This window comes from Phyllobates terribilis, unplaced genomic scaffold (genome assembly GCF_046119375.1).
Source record: "Phyllobates terribilis strain yellow unplaced genomic scaffold, ASM4611937v1 Scaffold_4__5_contigs__length_816908805, whole genome shotgun sequence".
NCBI classification, from domain to species: Eukaryota; Metazoa; Chordata; class Amphibia; order Anura; family Dendrobatidae; genus Phyllobates; species Phyllobates terribilis.
The window spans coordinates 188,239,037-188,258,634 of record NW_027362764.1 but is presented as its reverse complement, the minus strand read 5'-3'; the positions used below and the strand labels follow the sequence as shown (position 1 = coordinate 188,258,634).

The 19,598-nt window shown below is 40.4% G+C and overlaps 1 protein-coding gene across 4 annotated transcripts in view; it reads left to right on the top strand.

Annotated features, from left to right (window-relative positions):
• The window catches only part of THRB (thyroid hormone receptor beta), a 449,080-nt gene that overhangs the window by 256,131 nt on the left and 173,351 nt on the right, over positions 1–19,598 (top strand). For 3 of the 4 annotated variants that reach the window (XM_073677977.1, XM_073677980.1, XM_073677978.1), the window contains exon 3: positions 7,349–7,395. The gene's annotated coding sequence lies outside the window, so the exon portion shown is untranslated. Of the gene's footprint in view, positions 1–7,348; positions 7,396–9,734; positions 9,779–19,598 lie in introns of all 4 variants that reach the window. The other variant, XM_073677979.1, reaches the window with a different exon arrangement.

The following is a 19,598-nucleotide window of genomic DNA, read 5'->3' as shown; positions in this document are numbered from 1 at the left end:
CTGACAGGACTGACTGACTGACAGATCTGACAGGACTGACTGACTGACAGATCTGACAGGACTGACTGACTGACAGATCTGACAGGACTGACTGACTGACAGATCTGACAGGACTGACTGACTGACAGATCTGACAGGACTGACTGACTGACAGATCTGACAGGACTGACAGATCTGACAGGACTGACTGACAGATCTGACAGGACTGACTGACTGACAGATCTGACAGGACTGACAGATCTGACTGGACTGATCTGACAGGACTGACAGATCTGACTGGACTGATCTGACAGGACTGACTGACTGACAGATCTGACTGGACTGATCTGACAGGACTGACTGATCTGACAGACTCACTAACCCTAACTCTTACTTTCTTTTTTATTTTTTTTTTTTTTACTTTCACAGTGGCAAGGCTGACAGCTCTTGTCACACTGTTTCTCCTCTGCTCTCTCACTGAGGTCGGAGGAGAAACTGCATTTATCAGGCAGATCGCCCGGGAAAGTTTGTTGCTAAAACAAACTTCCCTGGTGATCTCTCTGATTGGCTGGTGTGACGCTGACATCATCGAGACCTGAGCCAATCAGGTCTCGATGATGTCAGAGGTCACAGCACCGGGATCCCCGCCGCTGACAGGTATGTGGGGGGTCCCGATCGCCGACCACCGGCTGTTCCTATCTTTTAAATGCCGCGATCGCTATGGATCGTGGCATCTAGAAGATAGGAACAGGTTAACATCATGGGGACCTGATCCAATCAGGTCCCCATGATGCCACATGTCAGAGCTATCGCTCTGAACCGGTACCGCAGCGCTAGCAGGACCCTGGGGGTCCTGAGCGCTGCGGGACCACCCACCGTTTTTAAACGTCGGCGCTGCACAGAGCCCAGGCAGCGCCGACGTTTATGTACAGTGGGCGGTCCTGAACCGGTTAAAAGGACTGCAATCACAACTATTCCCTACTCCCAAGCTATCTGTAGATTTGTGCGAAAATTGGCTTGAAATTAACAAGGTATAGCGCACACAGCAACAGCGGTGCCGTCTAACACGCAGCTGCAGCAGTGAGAAAATGGTGGCGACGGGGAAAATGGCTTGGTCTTATAGGGCAAGGACATGTGACATACACTGCCAATGACACATGCCCTTGCTTGTGTGAAAAAAAGCACTTCGCTCCGTGTGTGCGCTGCTGATAGGCTGACAGATTGCACCTCCCCACTGTAAATGCGGGAAAGAGAAAAAAAAATGGAGATCTTCATTATTCCTGCAGAGATCCATCCCCTGCCCCTCCCCCCGCCCCGCTGTACACTCAAACTGCGTATTAACATTAATTTTCATCATTACTGAGAAAAAATCCAGTTGTGATTTTGGTGCACGAACAGTTATCGAACATAACCTCGAACAGCCGAATTTTTCTCAAATTGTTCGTGTTCGCCGAACGGCTCGAACACCGCCCAAAACAGCTCGAATTTGAGATTGGCGAACAGTTCGAGTAGAACAACGCTCATCTCTACTGATAAGTCTGGCAGTAGCTTGCTAATTTCTGCCCCTCAAGAACACACTTGGCCGAGCATTCATGTGAATAAGAAAACTAAGAGAGAGTTGGGAGAGCATTGGGCAGACAGGTATCTGAGGTGTTTGGGCGCATTTAGAAGTCTAAAGAATTAAGGACAAAACTCACGGTTATAGAGAAGACTGAGGTCCACTTTAAGCACGTTTACCATTTTTTCTATGATATCTATTTTACTGAGTCTATAGGTTTAAAATCCAGATTGTATGAGTCATACTGAGTGGCATTAAAGGGGCTGTCCACTACTTTATATGATCCCCCAATATAGTCCCCCAGGGTCCATAAGTGTTTCTCTAAATACCTTGTGGTGCCTTTTCTGCCTGTGAGTGGCGCTATCACTGGCCGCTCACAGGCATCACGTGACCCCCTGCTCTGACATCCGCTGATGTCATGACAAGTCCAGGCTGCAACTGGGTGTAACGCACAAGGTAACCCCGCCCACAGCCTAGCATCCACCCCGGGGAGCGCGTCACTGATGTCACGCCTCACTTGACGTGACATCAGTGACGGGTCACATGATGCCTCTGAGTAGCCAGCGATAGCGCCACTCAGAGGCAGAAAAGGCACCGCAAGGTGTTTGCAAAAACACTTCTGGGCCCCGGGGGATACATTTGGGGGGTTCATATAATGTAGTGGACAACTTCTTTAAAGGGTAACTTCACCTAAATATTTTTAGATATGGGTTGCCTTCAGAACAAGGCAAGAATCTCCAGCCCTCTCTAGATTGGTGTTAACCACTCTGTGCAGCATTTCCTTGGTTTATTTTTAGACTCCTTGGCAAATGCTCAGGAAAGAGTTCACTGGGCTTTCAAATGGAAATGTGAATGTACCCTTGTGCATCAGTTCCCTATATCCTGGTGATAAGTGGATTATAGTTATCTGTTAGGGGTTTTCATATTGATTGAAACCACAGATACACTGATATTCCTGATATGTGCAATTTTGCATGATTCATAAATAAAATGTACCTCTCATCAAATCATAGCAATTTCTTAAGTGAAATTAAATCTGCCCATAAGATGAACCCAACAAACCACATACATGGGCATGCAGGTCTTTAAAAGCTAAATCCATTGACACATTTATATCTTCTATTTGTTGCTGCATTCTCAAAAAATGAGCGTTTTAATTTACATGTAAATGAAGCATTAAGTGTTCTGGACAAGACAGAGCACTTACCGAGCCTCTGTCTCCCGAGGTTCTTTTCCTGTCTAACACCAGCCAATTTAGCTTAATTAATAGCTCACTGTCTGATTTCCTTGCCTGGTGTCTGACGTCACACTGACATTGAGCTATCAATTAGGCTAAAGAGTCTGGTTCTAAGTGGAGAAACATCCTCTGTAGGGAGGGGCTCAAGAAGTGCTCTGTCTTGTCCAAAGCACTTAACATCTCATTTGCATTTGGACTAAAAATGCTGATTTCCTGGGAATGCAGCAACAGATAGAAGATATAAAAGTGTTCATGGATTTAGCTTTCAAAGGCTGTTCTTAAGGACAGATTCCGTTTAATCTTAGTAACATGTTAAGTGTTTTAATATTGGTTTATAAAACCCATCATCAGGTTACTCCCATAGAAATAATGCACTGATTATATCACTAATCTATTACTGTGTTCATTTTTATCCAAGAGTAACATTTTAAAAATGCAATTAACTTGCAGGAAATGATTCAGAGGTCCAATTTATTGTGCAGCTGTAAAAATACAATGCAAAACATATCCCACGATTGTTCCCTATTCATTCAGCAAATTCATTACTTGTGCATGGGCTGATCTGTGCAGTGTGTCTATTGTGATCTGGCTTTCACATGACTTTTACTTTTGGTCAGTTTTTAGGTTTGCCCATTGGATGTTTAGCATTAATAGTCCAATAGAGGGCACTGTAGAGCATGGGTATATCTTACCCCTCCTTTGGTATTAACTCCTCAATGGCTTTCTATTATCTTGCCATTCTCCTTTGCTCTGTTCTTGCCATATGAAGGAGCATCAAACTAGCAAACTTTGCCATAACAACCTCTTTTGTGAAGTTTAACAAGCAAGAGATCTGTTGATGTGATTATAAGCATAAACTAGTGAAAAAATGCTACAGCGGGGAAAAAAGTATCTAGTCAGCCACCAATTGTGCTAGTTCTCCCACTTAAAAAGATGAGCGAGGCCTGTAATTGACATCATAGGTAGACCTCAACTATCAGAGACAAAGTGAGAAAACAAATCCTGAAAATCATATTGTCTGATTTGGAAAGAAATTTTTTTCAAATTTTGGTGGAAAATAAGTATTTGGTCAATTACAAAAGTTCATCTCAATACTTTGTTATGTATTCTTTGTTGGCAATGACAGAGGTCAAACTTTTTCTGTAAGTTTTCACAAGGTTGGCACACACTGTTGCTTGTATGTTGGCCCATTCCTCCATGCTGATCTTCTCTAGAACAGTGATGTTTTGGGGCTGTCGCTGGGCAACACGAACTTTCAACTTCCTCCAAAGGTTTTCTATGGGATTTAGATCTGGAGACAGGCCACTCCAGGACCTTGAAATGCTTCTTACGAAGCCACTCCTTCGTTGCCCTGGTGGTGTGCTTGGTATCATTGTCATGCTGAAAGACCTAGCCACGTTTTATCTTCAATGTCCTTGCTGATCGAAGGAGGTTTGCACTCCAAATCTCATGATACATGGCCCCATTCATTTTTTCATGCACACGGATCAGTGGTCCTGGTCCCTTAGCATAGAAACAGCCCCAAAGCATGATGTTGCCACCCCCATGCTTCACAGTAGGTATGGTTTTCTTTGGATGCAACTCAGCATTCTTTCTCCTCCAAACACGACGAGTTGTGTTTCTACCAAACAGTTCTACTTTGGTTTCATCTGACCATATGACATTCTCCCAATACTCTTCTGGATCATCAAAATGCTCTCCAGAAAACTTCAGGTGGGCCCGGACATGTATTGGCTTAAGCAGGGGGACACATCTGGCACTGCAGGATCTGGGTCCCTGGCGACGTATTGTGTTACTGATGGTAGCCTGTGTAATGTTGGTCCCAGCTCTCTGCAGGTCATTCACTAGGTCCCTCGTGTGGTTCTGGGATTTTTGCTCACCGTTCTTGAGATCATTTTGACCCCACGGGGTGAGATCTTGTGTGGAGCCCCAGATTGAGGGAGATTATCAATGTTCTTGTATGTCTTCCATTTTCTAATTATTGCTCCCACAGTTGATTTCTTCACACCAAGCAGCTTTCCTATTGCAGATTCAGTCTTCCCAGCATAGTGCAGGGCTACAATTTTGTTTCTGGTGTCCTTCGACAGCTCTTTGGTCTTCACCATAGTGGAGTTTGGAGTGTGACTGTTTGAGGCTGCGGACAGGTGTCTTTTATACTGATAACAAGTTCAAACAGGTGCCAGTACTACAGGTAATGAGTGGAGGACAGAGGAGCCTCTTAAAGAAGAAGTTACAGGTCTGTGAGAGCCAGAAATCTTACTTGTTTGTAGGTGACCAAATACTTATTTTCCACCATAATTTGAAAAAAAATGTCTTTCCAAATCAGACAATGTGATTTTCAGGATTTGTTTTCTCATTTTGTCTCTCATTTTCAGTCGCAGGAAATGGTCTGAAACCACACTGATTACAATATACAATTATGAGATAAATCTATGCGGTATCAGCGTGAATGGACCCTTTTGAAGTTGCATCACAACAGATTAATCTATTATTTCATGGAAAATGCATGACAGTGCCACAAGCATGGGAAAGAAAGCTGCTGAGTGCTATGCCCGGGTACCTTGCTGGGCACAAGACCTTTCTTTGTAAGGAATAGGGCTCCAGGAAAAATAAATCTCATGCCTTGTTGGTGTGATGACTAACTTCATCCTTGTACCCAAGCACTTATGTTAAATCATAGTTTCCACTATTAATAAGTCATTTTGAAAATGATTTTGTGCTTACAACTTTGAGTTACTTTGCATATACTTTGCTTTGTTTTAAATGTTATATAGGTATTGCATTTTTTTTGCACGGTTGACTTGTAGAGCTGGAGCAATGGAATACTATAAGTTACTTTTCATAATGCAAGTAACTGATTGCTGGCTACTTTATGCTTGTGATGGTCATTCCCATCAGTAAAATCTTTACACATATACTAATATTTTTCACCATCACAAGATCAGTCAAATTGTATATATATTGTAAATGTCAGCTAAAATGACATTGATGTCTTATGCACAGTGGTGTCACATGAAGCTTGTGGGGACCAATGCAAAATCTCTAACAGTGCCATTTACTATCATGGGTTTTTAATAGTATCGAACTCTCCATATGAGCTAAAGGCCGGGCAGCACGGTGGCTCAGTGGTTAGCACAGCAGCCTTGCAGCGCTGGGGTCCTTGGTTCAAATCCCACCAAGGACAACATCTGCAAGGAGTCTGTATGTTCTCCCTGTGTTTGCATGGGCTTCCTCCAGTTTCTTCCCACACTATAAAAGACATACTGATAGCAAATGTAGAGTGTGAGCCCCAATGGGGACAGTGATGATAATGTCTGTAATATGCTACTGAATATAATGGTGCTCTATATGTACCCCCTGTACACACTATAGTTCTACACATGATCATTTACATTATTTGGGCTGTATCTTAAAGAGAAACTGTCAGCAAGCTTTTGCTATGTTATCCAAGGGCAGCATAATGCAGGGGCTGAGAACCTGATTCTAGCGATATGTCACTTACTAGGCTGTGTGTTCAATAAAATCAGTGTTTTATCAGCAGGAGATTATCACTACAAGATTAGCTCTCCTGTGCCTTCTAGTCAACTTGTTCTCGGTAACCCTGCCCCCACCAGCAGCTCTCTGCCAATACACAATGTACACAGAAAGCTGCCAGTCAGCACACAGAAGTCATCATTCTGAGCTCTGCCAGGTCTGCAGCAGAGAAAACAGTGATTGTATCAAATTGACAATAGGCAGACCAGCAAGTGAAACATCTCTGGAATCAGGGTCTCTGTCTCTACATCATGCTGCTCTCAGTTTACATAGCGAAAACATGGTGACAGATGCTCTGTAATACAGGGGAAAACAAAACATTTCTGAACGATTCAACAAAGACATTAAAGTGGCTTGCTCCTATGATTGTGGTGTGTATGCAGCTCTTCTCTGCTAAAAGCATTGTTCATAGGGGAAAATAGCTCTGTACATATAGATCTATAGGCGCCCTATTTAGTGATACATAGGGCCCTCTCTGCATGACTGATTACCTAGACCAGTAATGATGTTTTATTTATATAAGAACAATATTGGTCAACAATAAGCACATTTTATCATTTATTAACGATTCTGGGCAATAATCGTAACGACCACTCAGACATGATCACATTGTATTGACCATCGCTAAGTATAAAGAGGCCTTTTTTGTCATGTCAGATACAAACATGGTCCAGCAGAAGGAGTTTGCTTTTTATAGTATTTGTCATTTCTGTGCTTACCTGACCTACCGCTATCTGTAGATAGATTGGAAGATTGGGTTTTACATTCTGTAATTACTTTTCAATGAACTATGCTGTCCATAAATAAAATGAAAAAGAGCACATTTGTGAGAATTAATAGATTTTTGTGATTTTAATTCTGACATTCTGCTATACAAATAAGTGAAACAATTTCGAGAAATAATAACATGACCTTGGATAATGATGATGTGCAACAGTTTCTAGGGTTTAAGAAAGACGTTTGGATTTCCCATAAAAGAATAAAGCATTATGAAATGATTTATTAATAAATATAATGCATTTTTCATTTCTAATTTGCAGATTGCACACAGCTTCGACTGAGGAGACTGCATCATCTTTCAAATGAGGTACAGATCCATTCATGCTATTACCTGTTATTACATTTGGAATCTCTGCCCTAGAGGTTTTACTTGTTCTTCAAAGAATTCTAATAGCAAGCTGGCATTATTTGTCTTTTTTTTGTTTTATGATGCACAATGGTAATTCATGGAGTTGGGTATTCAGCTCTAATTTGGAACGACTTTACCTATGTAATTAGTTTATTTTCAGCAATAGCCTAAAGTATTGCTATATTCACAGTGATAGATTATACTCACGATTTTTGTTATACCGTCAAGAAACAGATACACTTAACTAAAACTAAAAAAAAGCGCTCTGATTCCTCCAATGGGAAAAAAAGTGATTTAGTCACCTGTGAGGCACAACATTTAAAGGGCTGTCCATAATAAACTTTCATTTGAGTTTAGACTTGTAAGCATAGAAAATAATAAATATACCCATGCTTTCCCTCCCAAGGTCCAATGTCACCTGTCCACCACTGCTCTGATGTTTGTTGACAGCATGCAGGGATTGTCTGGGACTTTTATATTGATGGCCTATCCTTAGGCAAGGTCAGGGATGTCAAACTTAAACACACAGAGGACCAAAATGAAAAACTTGGGCAAAGTCGCTGGGCCAACCAGTATACAGAATAATGGGCCCCACAAAGTCCTCAATACGGAATAATTAGCCCCATATAGTCCTCCATACAGAATAATGGGCCCCACATAGTCCTACATACAGAATAATGGGTCCCACATAGTCCTCCATACAGAACAATGGGCCCCACATAGTCCTCCATACAGAATAATGGCCTCACATAGTCCTCCATACAGAATAATGGCCTCACATAGTCCTCCATACAGAATAATGGCCCGACTTGGTCCTCCATACAGAATAATGACCCCACATAGTCCTACATACAGAATAATGGCCTCACATAGGGGTGGCGGTTCTGGTGTAACGGGCCAAATAAATCCACCCTGCAGGCCAGATTTGGCCCACGGGCCAGAATTTGACATGTATGGGCTAGGTCATCAATATCTGATCACTGGGGGTGCGACACCTCCATTCAGAATAATGGGCCCCACATAGTCCTCCATACAGAATAAAGGCCCCACATGGTCCTCCATACAGAATAATGGCCCCACATAGTGCTCCATACAGAATAATGGGTCCCACATAGTCCTCCACACATAATAATGGGCTCCACATAGTCCTCCATACAGTATAATAGGCCCCACATAGTCCTCCATGCAGAATAATGGGCCCCACATTGTCCTCCATACAGAATAATGGGTTCCACATAGTCCTCCATACAGTATAATGGGCCCCACATAGTCCTCCATGTAGAATAATGGGCCCCACATAGTCCTCCATACAGAATAATGGGCCCCACATAGTCCTCCACACAGAATAATGGCCTCACATAGTCCTCCATACAGAATAATGGCCCGACATGGTCCTCCATACAGAATAATGACCCCACATAGTCCTCCATACAGAATAATGGGCCCCCCATAGTCCTCCATACAGAATAATGGCCTCACATAGGGGTGGGAGTTATGGTGTAACGGGCCAAATAAATCCACCCTGCAGGCCAGATTTGGCCCATGGGCCAGAATTTGACATGCATGGGCTAGGTCATCAATATCTGATCACTGGGGGTGCGACACCCAGCACCCCGGCCGATCAGCTATTCCTGATGCCGGATGTGATCAATTATGAGACCGCACGACTCCATCAACTGTATAGTGGCCATAGCTGGCACTGCACATGTGGCCCCCTATTCGAATCAATAGGGGGTGGATGTGCAGTACTTGCCCGTGGCCATTATATAGCTGAACGAGCTATGTAGTTCCTCTGCGCAACTAAGCACATCCGTCTGACACCAGCAACAGCTGATCAGCAGGGGTGTCAGGTCTCATATCCCCACCCATCATATATTGATGACCTATCCTAAGGATATAAAAGTCTCGGACAACCCCTTTAAGGACAAAGGTATGTCTGAAAGATGTTGGTCAATGCAGTGGTTTCTTTCTGCAACACTCACTATATGGGTTACGTTTTCTTATTTTTTAATAATGTTGCTAAAATAAAACAGTGAAGATGTTTGTATCCATATTGCCTGGACTATTCGCATTTTTATGTGCCAAATTCGTTCAGCTTCGTGAATTTGACACATCTTCCTCCATTAGACACTGGATCATGACTGGCATATAAAATAATAGTCTTGATAAATTTCCCACTGTGTTTTATTTGAAACTCCGCTGCATTCACTGTAAAAAAAAAAATTGCCTGCCTCCGTATTTTGCTGCTTGTGGTTAGGGAAGCATGAATCTGGGTTGACTTTAGACTTTTCCTACAGATGCGTGGCCCTGCTCTCTACAGGAAGGGAACACAGAATGTGCCGTAAGCGTGCCAAGTTCTAAATCATTTGTCCCGATTGTGTCAGCGATATCAGTAATAGCACTGAAACATTTCTGCAGTAGATGTAATTAGCCCGCACTTTGGTGTAATATATCTGAAGACGCGATTAGGGCCAAGTAGCGATTAAACACATTTTACTTTTAATGTTTCTTTTGCATTAATTGGCATGTACGTAATATGATACATGATATGACAAGTTATAATATGTTATTTAATTAGCTCATCATTTTCACATTAATCCTAATCATTTTGAAGGGTTAACTAAAAATGAATGACACCCAAATTAGGCATTGGCTTTTGATCACATTATTTTGCTATATGGAGTGATCAAGCAGTACATTGTGCAGTTAGTATAACATTAGAGTCTTCTAATTGGCATACTATAATTAGCTTTACCTCATTACAGGATTTTGAGTATCTTTCATGAGTAAAGCCTCCAACAGCTAATGGTTACAGCAAAATTTCATCTTTTAGCGCAATACATTTCAAGACCTTGTAGCTAGAGATCAGCGGATCAGGCAAAATTTGAATTCTCTTGTTCAAATTTCATTCACAGAGAAAATTATTGTCCACAAATGTAATGTCCATTATTATGCTCTGCGGTCTCTCTAAAGGTAATACGCAAAAAATAAAGAAAATACTTATACTCACCTCTCCAGCCCCTCCGCTCCTCACAATCATCCTGTAACGACCACTGGCCACCACTCGCACAGAATTCACATGGCCTATTCAAACCCAAAGCCCCGACCCAGTGTGAGAAGTCCTGGAAATTCACTGCAAGTGGATGAGAAGATGTGACCAAGACAAGACGAGTGATGGTAAGGAGCGGAACGACCTTAGAGGTGAATATAACGATTTTTTACATTTTGATGGTTTGTTATGGTTCAGAAAAACGGCAGCCAGAAGGTATCGATCACTATGCGTTTTAATGATATCTCTTTAACAGATACATCACAAATCGGTCTGTAGGATCAACCCTCCTAAGCCGTCTATATGGCCATGTAGGTCATAGGAAGCTGAATAAAATGATATTTTCATATCTGTGATCTAATGTCTTATTCCAGAGAAATCCACGTTTTTCTTAATATGTAAATCAGCTGTTAAGATCTCTGGGCCAGACATAGATCTCCTTAAGAATCTGCCTCCAGAACTTATTTTAAATGAAAAGGAGGCATTACCAGTGTGAGACATGTATATCAGGAGAGCAAACTGTTACATGTCTCACACAGTTTCATTTAAAATTATCTCTGGAGGCCGATACTCAGGGAGATCTGTGTCCGGCCCATAGATCTTAACAGATCACTTGCATATTAAGAAAAACGTGGGTTTCACTGGTATAAGACATCAGATCATGGCAATCAAGGTATTATTTTAATCAGCTTCCTATAACCTACATGTCCATATAGAAAGCTTAGAAGGGTTGATCCTACTGACAGATTCCCTTTAAAAAACTCATGACTTATATGTTTAATGGATACCTTTAACAGATGCCAAACAGTGACATCCGTCACACACAGTCTACACCTAGTGGCATTCGGTGGCTTCTCAGCAACCGGGCCCACTTTGTTATGAGCAGACCATGTAGATAAAGTCACGGATAGTCATCAGATTCCGATTTGTTAAAGCGTTTGGTGTCATTTAACGTTTGTCACATTGATGAAGAATGCTAGGAGTAGTAATTGTAGTCAGCGATCTGTCAGCTCTTCCTTTGTTTCTTAAACATTCATGTGTTTTATCATGATGGAAAAAAGTTACTTGGGCACTTTATTGGCCGTCTCTTTACAATAACATTTATATGATGCTTACATTGCACAGGAATTTGCATGTAGCGAGCCAAATGTTGATTGAGAATGACCTTGAATATCTCTTAGAAATATTACCATTTCAAACAGTTTTCTCTAAGCAAACAGAATGTAAATGTTCAACATATGATCTGTAGGCAGATTGTCATATCATTTCATGTGAAATGCTCATGGCCAGCTACCAGGAGGTTTTAGGTTGTCACAGCAGACCTCAGGCATGAAATGATGAGGATGTAACGTGGAGGTCAGTGCTAAGTTTTTTTTATGCAAACCATCTAGCATTTTATTTGTTATATTGGGCATTTTGATGTTACTGGATGGAATCTATTGTAGATATTCTATGATTGCATAAATTGTGTTGCTCGCACTAAAAATGTAATGTACAGGTATGTTTTGCAGTTTTCTCCTAAAAATAATTGCCCAACATATCTTTTCGACTTCTGGTCATCACAACATTTTATATCTAATTACTTTTTGACACGAGAGCTACTGCAATGTGGAGTTATCTCTTGTAATAGTAATTCTGACAAATAGCAGATTAATATTGGATACACATAATATGTGAGATTAAATGGAGTCTGTCAGTAGTTTTGACCTCCCCCAATTAAGTTACACATGAGACAGAGAAATCCCTTTAAATATCCCCATGTTGTACAATATGCAGATAGCATAAAAGGTTAAACATGTTTTAATAGCTCATGCACCATAAACTAATAAATCAAATGTCTACTGGGGGTTATAAATCAGAGAAGTGCCTGTACTCTGTGTTATAAATCCTTTCAATACCCTGCTGTTAACTGACAGGTCCAGCGATCTTCAGTATCATACTAGGTCCTCACCAGATGAAGTTCCCTAGAGCAATAAACCAGTAGCTGTAAGGACGTGCCCAAGACACCTCTCTAATTGATAAAACACCTAGTGGACACTTAAAAATAACTACATTGTTGTCCTTTTTTCATTTTGAAAGTCCTTTAATTGCCTGCAGACCAGTCTGGTCTGAGTCCAAAGACCCCCAACAATTTCTCAAAAGACTACTGAGAAGTACACAGCTCCGGAGACAGAAGGGTCCAGTTCTTGCTTGAACAAGTGCACAGAGCGGAGTACGGAATCAATAGAAAATCATTAGCTTTTGCTGAATCCATACTCTGCTTTGCTGAACAAAAATGTAGTTACTTTTTAGCTTCTCATTAATTCATTAATACACAGAATTTAGGTAATTAAAAATCCATTTTCTCATTTGATTAACAACATAGGATGTTAAAACATGTCTCTCCGTCACTGCTGCAGCACTGTTAGAAGTCTGAAGGACTCAAAACTGCCTTTTTAACCCCTTCACGACCTTTGACGTACTGGTACGTCAAAGGTCGTGTCCTTGCGTTTAATGCGGGCTCTGATACAGAGCCTGCATCTTTCTCCATACTTGATGGCTGTTAATCTGTTAAATCTCATTGTCAATCACTGACAGTGGGATTTAACATGCTTCAGCTGGAAGCACATCACAAATCCCGCCCCTGTCATGTGATTGCGGGACGCTGATGCCGATGAGTTGTCATGACAGCTGGGGGTCTGCAGAAGACCCCCGTACCTGTCATTGTGAATCTTCTGTGAGCACAGGCTCGTGGGTGGCATTCATAAGAAATAATAATTTTTGCTATACATAGCAGGGCTGAAGCTCTGCTATGTACAGCACATGTGATCAGCCGCAGCTTCAAGTTTCCTAAGGGGACTACTGAAGTCAATAAAAATGTGATAAAAAAGTTTTTAAAAATATAAAAAAAAATAAAAAAACACAAAAGTTCAAATCACCCCCATTGAAAATAAAATAATTTAAAAAATACATATATTTGGTATCGCCGCATTCAGAAATGTCCAATCTACCAAAATATAAAAACAATTATTCCAATCGGTAAACAGTGTAACGTGAAAAAAAATGCAAAATGCCAGAATTATGTTTTTTTGGCCGCCGCAAAATGCAATAAGAAGCGATAAAAACATTGTATCGACCCCAAAATGTTATCAATAAAAATGTCAGCTCGGCGCACAAAAATAATCCCTCGCGCAGCCCTAGATCCAAAAAAAATGAAAACGCTATGGGTCTCAGAAAATGGCAACATAAGCAAATTTTTTTTTTCTTACAAATTTTGAAATGTTTTTTCATCACTTAAATACGTTTGTTATCTGTATACTCGTACTGTCCTGGGGAATCATAATGGCAGGTCAGTTTTACCATATAGTCAACATGGTAAATAATAAAATCCAAAAAAAACAGTTGTGGAATTGCACTTTTTTTGCAATTTCACCGCACTTGTAATTTTCTTCCCATTTTCCAGTACACGATATGGTAAAATCAATGGTGCCATTCAAAAGTACAACTCGCCCTAACAAAAAACGAGCCCTAATATGGCTATATTGATGGAACAATAAAAAACGTTATGGCTCTTGGAAGAAAGGGAGGAAAAAACGAAAGCGCAAAAATGAAAAATCTCAAGGTCATGAAGGAGTTAAAATGATCCTAGAGTGTAACTTTTTTTCTCCCAAATTTGTATTGGATTTCGATTGCGTAGTCTATATTCTTACTGTATATAGACTGGCATATCAATGGTATTTTTGTTTTGTATACTGCGAGTATATTACTACTACTACTACTGTCTCTCTTGAAATTTTTCTCTCTTAACTATTTTTCCCTGTGTGAGGTTCTTGGCAAGTTGTTGCTTTTAACCTATTCCCGTCTCTCCTCCCCTCATTCTAAGAGAACCATCACTTGAATAGTACTATTGGAACCCACCATGTAAGGAGCAGGCTCAGCTCCTGAGCCCGCTCTATACACCTGCTTGTGACATCTAATATATATGTACCTGACATGTCAGGGAAGAGGTTAAAACCCCAAATTGTATTTAAAACATAAAATAATTCTAGGCAAAATTGTCCCAACTTTGAATATGACTTATGGTAGAATAACTTTGTAGTTTTTCACTCTTATTGTCTTAAATTTATGTTTAACTGTGTGAAATATAAATAACATTTTTGGTGCTTTAGCAAGATTCATAGGTCTAAAAACCATGTGGAGCTTTTAGTTAATTTTTTTTCAATTAATTTAGTTGTTTCTGTTTGCATATTACTAACATGTTCTGCAGCGCTGTATGCTGATATTAGTCCCTGTCCTCATTGGGCTCACAATGTTATCTACCCATTTAAATTGACTCTAAGACCAATTTCCCTATTAATATGTTTTTTGGAGTCTGGAAGGAAACCCTTGCACACACTGAGCAAATGTACAAAGACCATGCAGACCATAAAGTTTTTAACCTGGGACCCAAGTTCTCTACAGCAACACTATTAACTGCTCAGTCATGTAACATTTTTAAATCATAATTACCAGAATCAGATAACTTTGCTTGAACAATATGGTATGAGAAAAAAAAAAAAATTTTTTGGTAAAAAGGTGTTGCGACATACGAGTTCTCCATTTTGTGGCCATTGATACCTTCAAGGCATGGTAATAGCGCTATATATGCCTTAATATGGCTGCATCTGCCTATTACTTAAAGAGGTTGTCCACTACCTTTTAATTGATTACTTATCCTTAGGATAGGTCATGAATATCTGATCAGTCTGACACCCGGCATCCCCGCCAATCAGCTGTTATCGGTGTCGGCAGAAGCGGCCGTCAGCCGGAAGTACTCACTTGTGGAGCTGTCTGTCTTCTGGTAATGGCTGAGGCTTGGTACTACACATCCACCAATTATTCAAATAAATAGGAGGCGGATGTGTAGTACCCTGCGGCAGCCGCTATCAGAAGACGGCAAGCTGTGCAAATGAGTGCCTCCTGCTGCCACCGACGCCGATAACAGCTGATTGGTGGGGGTGCCGGATATCAGACCCCGGCCGATCAATGAAAAAGTAGTGGACAACCTCTTTAAATACTAAACCGGTTTAATTAGTTAGGCTATATTCCCACTATGTATTTGGTGAGTCTTTGTTGTTGCAGATTTTCTGCAGCATTTCTGCACCTATTAGCTAAATTAGGTTAGTTTCTTGATAAGGTCAAGTGGGGATTACATGTGTTTCCAGTGCAAGTCCTCAGCGGAAGCGCACTAAAAATGTATATATGTATTTTTTATCTGTGGATTTTACTCATCTAATGCAATTCCATGGGGAAAATCCACACATAAAATTTCAAAGACACACAAAGGGTCAGTTTAGGTGTAAAAAAAGCAAAGTGCACATAAGGTTTCTATAAATCCCATCCACTTTGCTGGAACTGTAAGACGCAGCATTTTTTCTACAGCAAAAATACACAGCTTCCAAAAGCTCATCATGGGAACTGTCATGGACAGTCGCTCTGGTTTGGGCTGTAGAAGGTCACTGCGCTAGGCATTACAGACGCCTTCTTAATCCTTCTTTCTTTAGGACCCAGCTACGACCTCCCTCCTGCTGCTGATTGACACACCCTTGCCTGGGAGTTAAAAACACTCAGTTTGCTCCAGGCTTGGAGCACTAGCAGTCGGCTAGCGACGGTCACTGTCGCAGCCTCTGCCCCCTCCCTGAATGAAGCTTCATCAGTAACCTCTGTTTCAGGGGCTGGGCTTGTCCCTGCTCTACTGAGCATATATTGGATGTCAATTCCAAGGGATGCTAAGTAGATTCTTAACACTGCAATATGCACAGTGACAGTGCGCTCTCTCACCAGCTCTGATCAGAAGTAAAGAGCTTGCAGAACTCATTGTGCTTTATTTGAGTATCCCTACATGCACTGGGATTCTCAGAAGTGTCATCAAAAATAGTAAAAAATAAAATAATAAAGCGGATAGATAGCATAGTGAGGGAATGGTAAGGAGTTTAAATATATTAGAAAATATTTAAGATTATGGCATTAAATAGAAAGGCATTTAGGATGAAAATTCATTTGTGTTTCGGACCACCCTTTTAACCTAACATAGCAGATCCAATACTCCTTTTTTGACTACCTGTATTACATTATAGAATTTTTTGTAGATTTATATATTGCGGATATGTTAATAGATATAGGATTAGGATAGTAGCCTAATTCTTTTAGCAGAATCTCTAACTTTTGTTGGTTTATGTGGAATATCTTATACTTGATATTTTGCCAAGGTCGACTCTGCATCTCACTTTTTCTCCTTCGAATTATTTATTGCCTTTCAATAACGTTTGGACATATTTATGGTTTGCTAAATCATGATTGTTATTTTTATATTAAGCAACCTAACAGAAATCACATATGTGGAGCATACTTGTGTTTATTTTATAGTCCTTAAAAGATAGACATTCCACACTTTATATTCATTTTGGGGTTTTTGTTTTGTTGAATTTATATACAAGATGGAACTGAGGCTTTTTCTAAAAATGTTATCCATATGTTACTATTATGTGTTTGTGGGGGAGTTATTGCACACTCGATATGCAATGAAGAATTAGCTTTTGTGGCCAGGTCTGTAGTTAACATTGATGCTTCCCCAGACATTGAGAGGGAACACACCCTAAGTAGATTCCAGTGGCTGGAGGGAGTTTCTCTATAAGCTGCAGCAGAAACTGGAATGCAATAAGGGATTTACTTTCATTTCAGTTCTTTCTTTGGGAAGGAAAATATATTTCAGATTTGAGTTTTAAAAAAAAATGATGCCCGTATGCCTACAGCCATTTTTTGGTTACAGTCGCCACAAACACACGCACGGTCGAAACGGCAAGTGTTTGCCGCTGCCAACATTCCGTAGAGCGAGACATTGCTCATATAGAGTCTCCATATATGAGTCTGTAATCATAGCGCTCTTTGCTTCGATTCATTCAACTCTGCCTGATGAAGGGCACTTAGTATGTTGGAAACGTTACTGTTTTGGCTGTTTTAATAATATTTGATAGTGAAAATTAAAGCTTTTAAGAGCAAAGAAAAATTTATTGTAGTCAGACACCTCTGGCAGCTGCTTTCCTCTAGTGAGTACAAAAGATCAATAATTTAAATCCACATCCAGCATTCTTCTTTCTCCCACTATCTGTTGAAGGGGGTAGTCGGGGCACCACCATAAAACATTAGATTCTTGGTTGGTCCTACCAAAATCAGCTGGTTCCGTGGAATTTTTCTAATGTGTATGATCAGCCGAAGTAATATTTGACACTGGAGCTAATGTAGGGTTATCTACCCAAATACTAGGGTTATTCTGATCTGATAAGTAACAGTACATGTTACGGGTATGCATTATATGTGATAAATACAAATTATCCTAAGCTGTTCAGATGGTCATTTTTGGTAGTGTAATGGATAAGCAGAACCAAAGAAATGGGTGAGTTCATGATAACATAACCACTTAGTTATGTGGATTGGACATAAAATTGTGTAATTGCAGAGGACAGAATTTTGGATCCTAAAATAGCTGCCCTTGACTGAATACCAGCAAAAGTGCCAACCCGGTCTAACTCTCAGTTCTAATTAACAGAGCTTTGATTTATGTGGAACATGTTATTTTATGTAACATTTGAAAATTAACTCTCAAAACTTGCTAAATATTTTGCTATGTCTGAATGATTCATGATTAAGCCCCCAGAATGTTCAGTTTATGATGAAAATGTACAAGGCGTTTTATGCCAGTTGCCCAGTGGGTTACTTTGGAAATGATGACAAATTAATGTAGAATGCTGTCTTTGTCTGAAAGAGGGCAGATGTGCAATTACATAATAAAATCACTTGGAAACTGTATCATTTTCCATAAACACAAAATTTTATTTTATTTTAATCAGCAGGAGGAAACATTTCTACATTTAGAAAAGATACGTTTTGCAGAGGTTTCTCTCGTGAGAAGTGTTTGGCTCCGAGAAAATGAACATTCATTCTCCATTGGATATATCCATATCTTCACCTCAATTTTTGCATTTCCGTATTCAAAGCTATGATAATGACCCTGCCTGAAAATAAAGCATGTGTAGCAAAAATGTCTTTAAATAATGCTGACAGATTTTTCACCAAAGTTTACAAGTTTTCCCTCCAGCTGGCTGTATGGTTATTACAAGGGATGATCAGATCATTTGCAATTGTAATTCCTCAACCATGCAGAATTTTTATCAAAAATTTGTTTTGCAGCAAATAAAAGTGTGCGAATCTCAATGCTGGAAAGCTTGTAATTATTTGGGAAATACACATAGAGAGAGGAGAGAACCTTGCTTAGAGAGAAAGAGATTACCTTGCTCTCTCAGAAGAGAGAGAGAGGACCCCGTTGATCATAAGAGTTTACACTTTACAGGAGAAAGTGAGAGAAAGGACCCCGCTGATCATGAGAGCTTACACTCTACAGGAGAGAAAGAGAGGACCTTACTGACCATAAGAGCTTACAGTCTACAGGGGAAAAAGAGAGAACCTTACTAACCATAAGTGCTTACACTATACAGGAGAGAAAGAGAGGACCTTACTGACCATAAGTGCTTACACTCTACAGGAGAGAAAGAGAGGACCTTACTGACCATAATTACTTACACTCTGCAAGAGAGAAAAAGAGGACCTTACTGACCATAAGTGTTTACACTCTACAGGAGAGAAAAAGAGGACCTTACTGACCATAAGTGCTTACACTCTACAGGAGAGAAAGAGAGGACCTTACTGACCTTAAGTGCTTACACTCTACAAGAGAGAAAGAAAGGACCTTACTGACCATAAGTGCTTACACTCTACAGGAGAGAAAGAGAGGACCTTACTGACCATAAGTGCTTACACTCTACAGGAGAGAAAGAGAGGACCTTACTAACCATAAGTTCTTACACTCTACAGGAGAGAAAAAGAGGACCTTCTGACCATAAGTGCTTACACTCTACAGGAGAGAAAGAGAAGACCCCGCTGACCATAAGAGCTTACACTGTACTGGCGAGAGAGAGTCTTACCCAGTGACTCTAGAGATGAAAAATGACTCAGCTGTATAAACTGTGCTCAGCTGGGAACTGCTAACCTGTGATGGCCGAGTTACTTGCCACCACTGTACAATATATTATAATCCGTA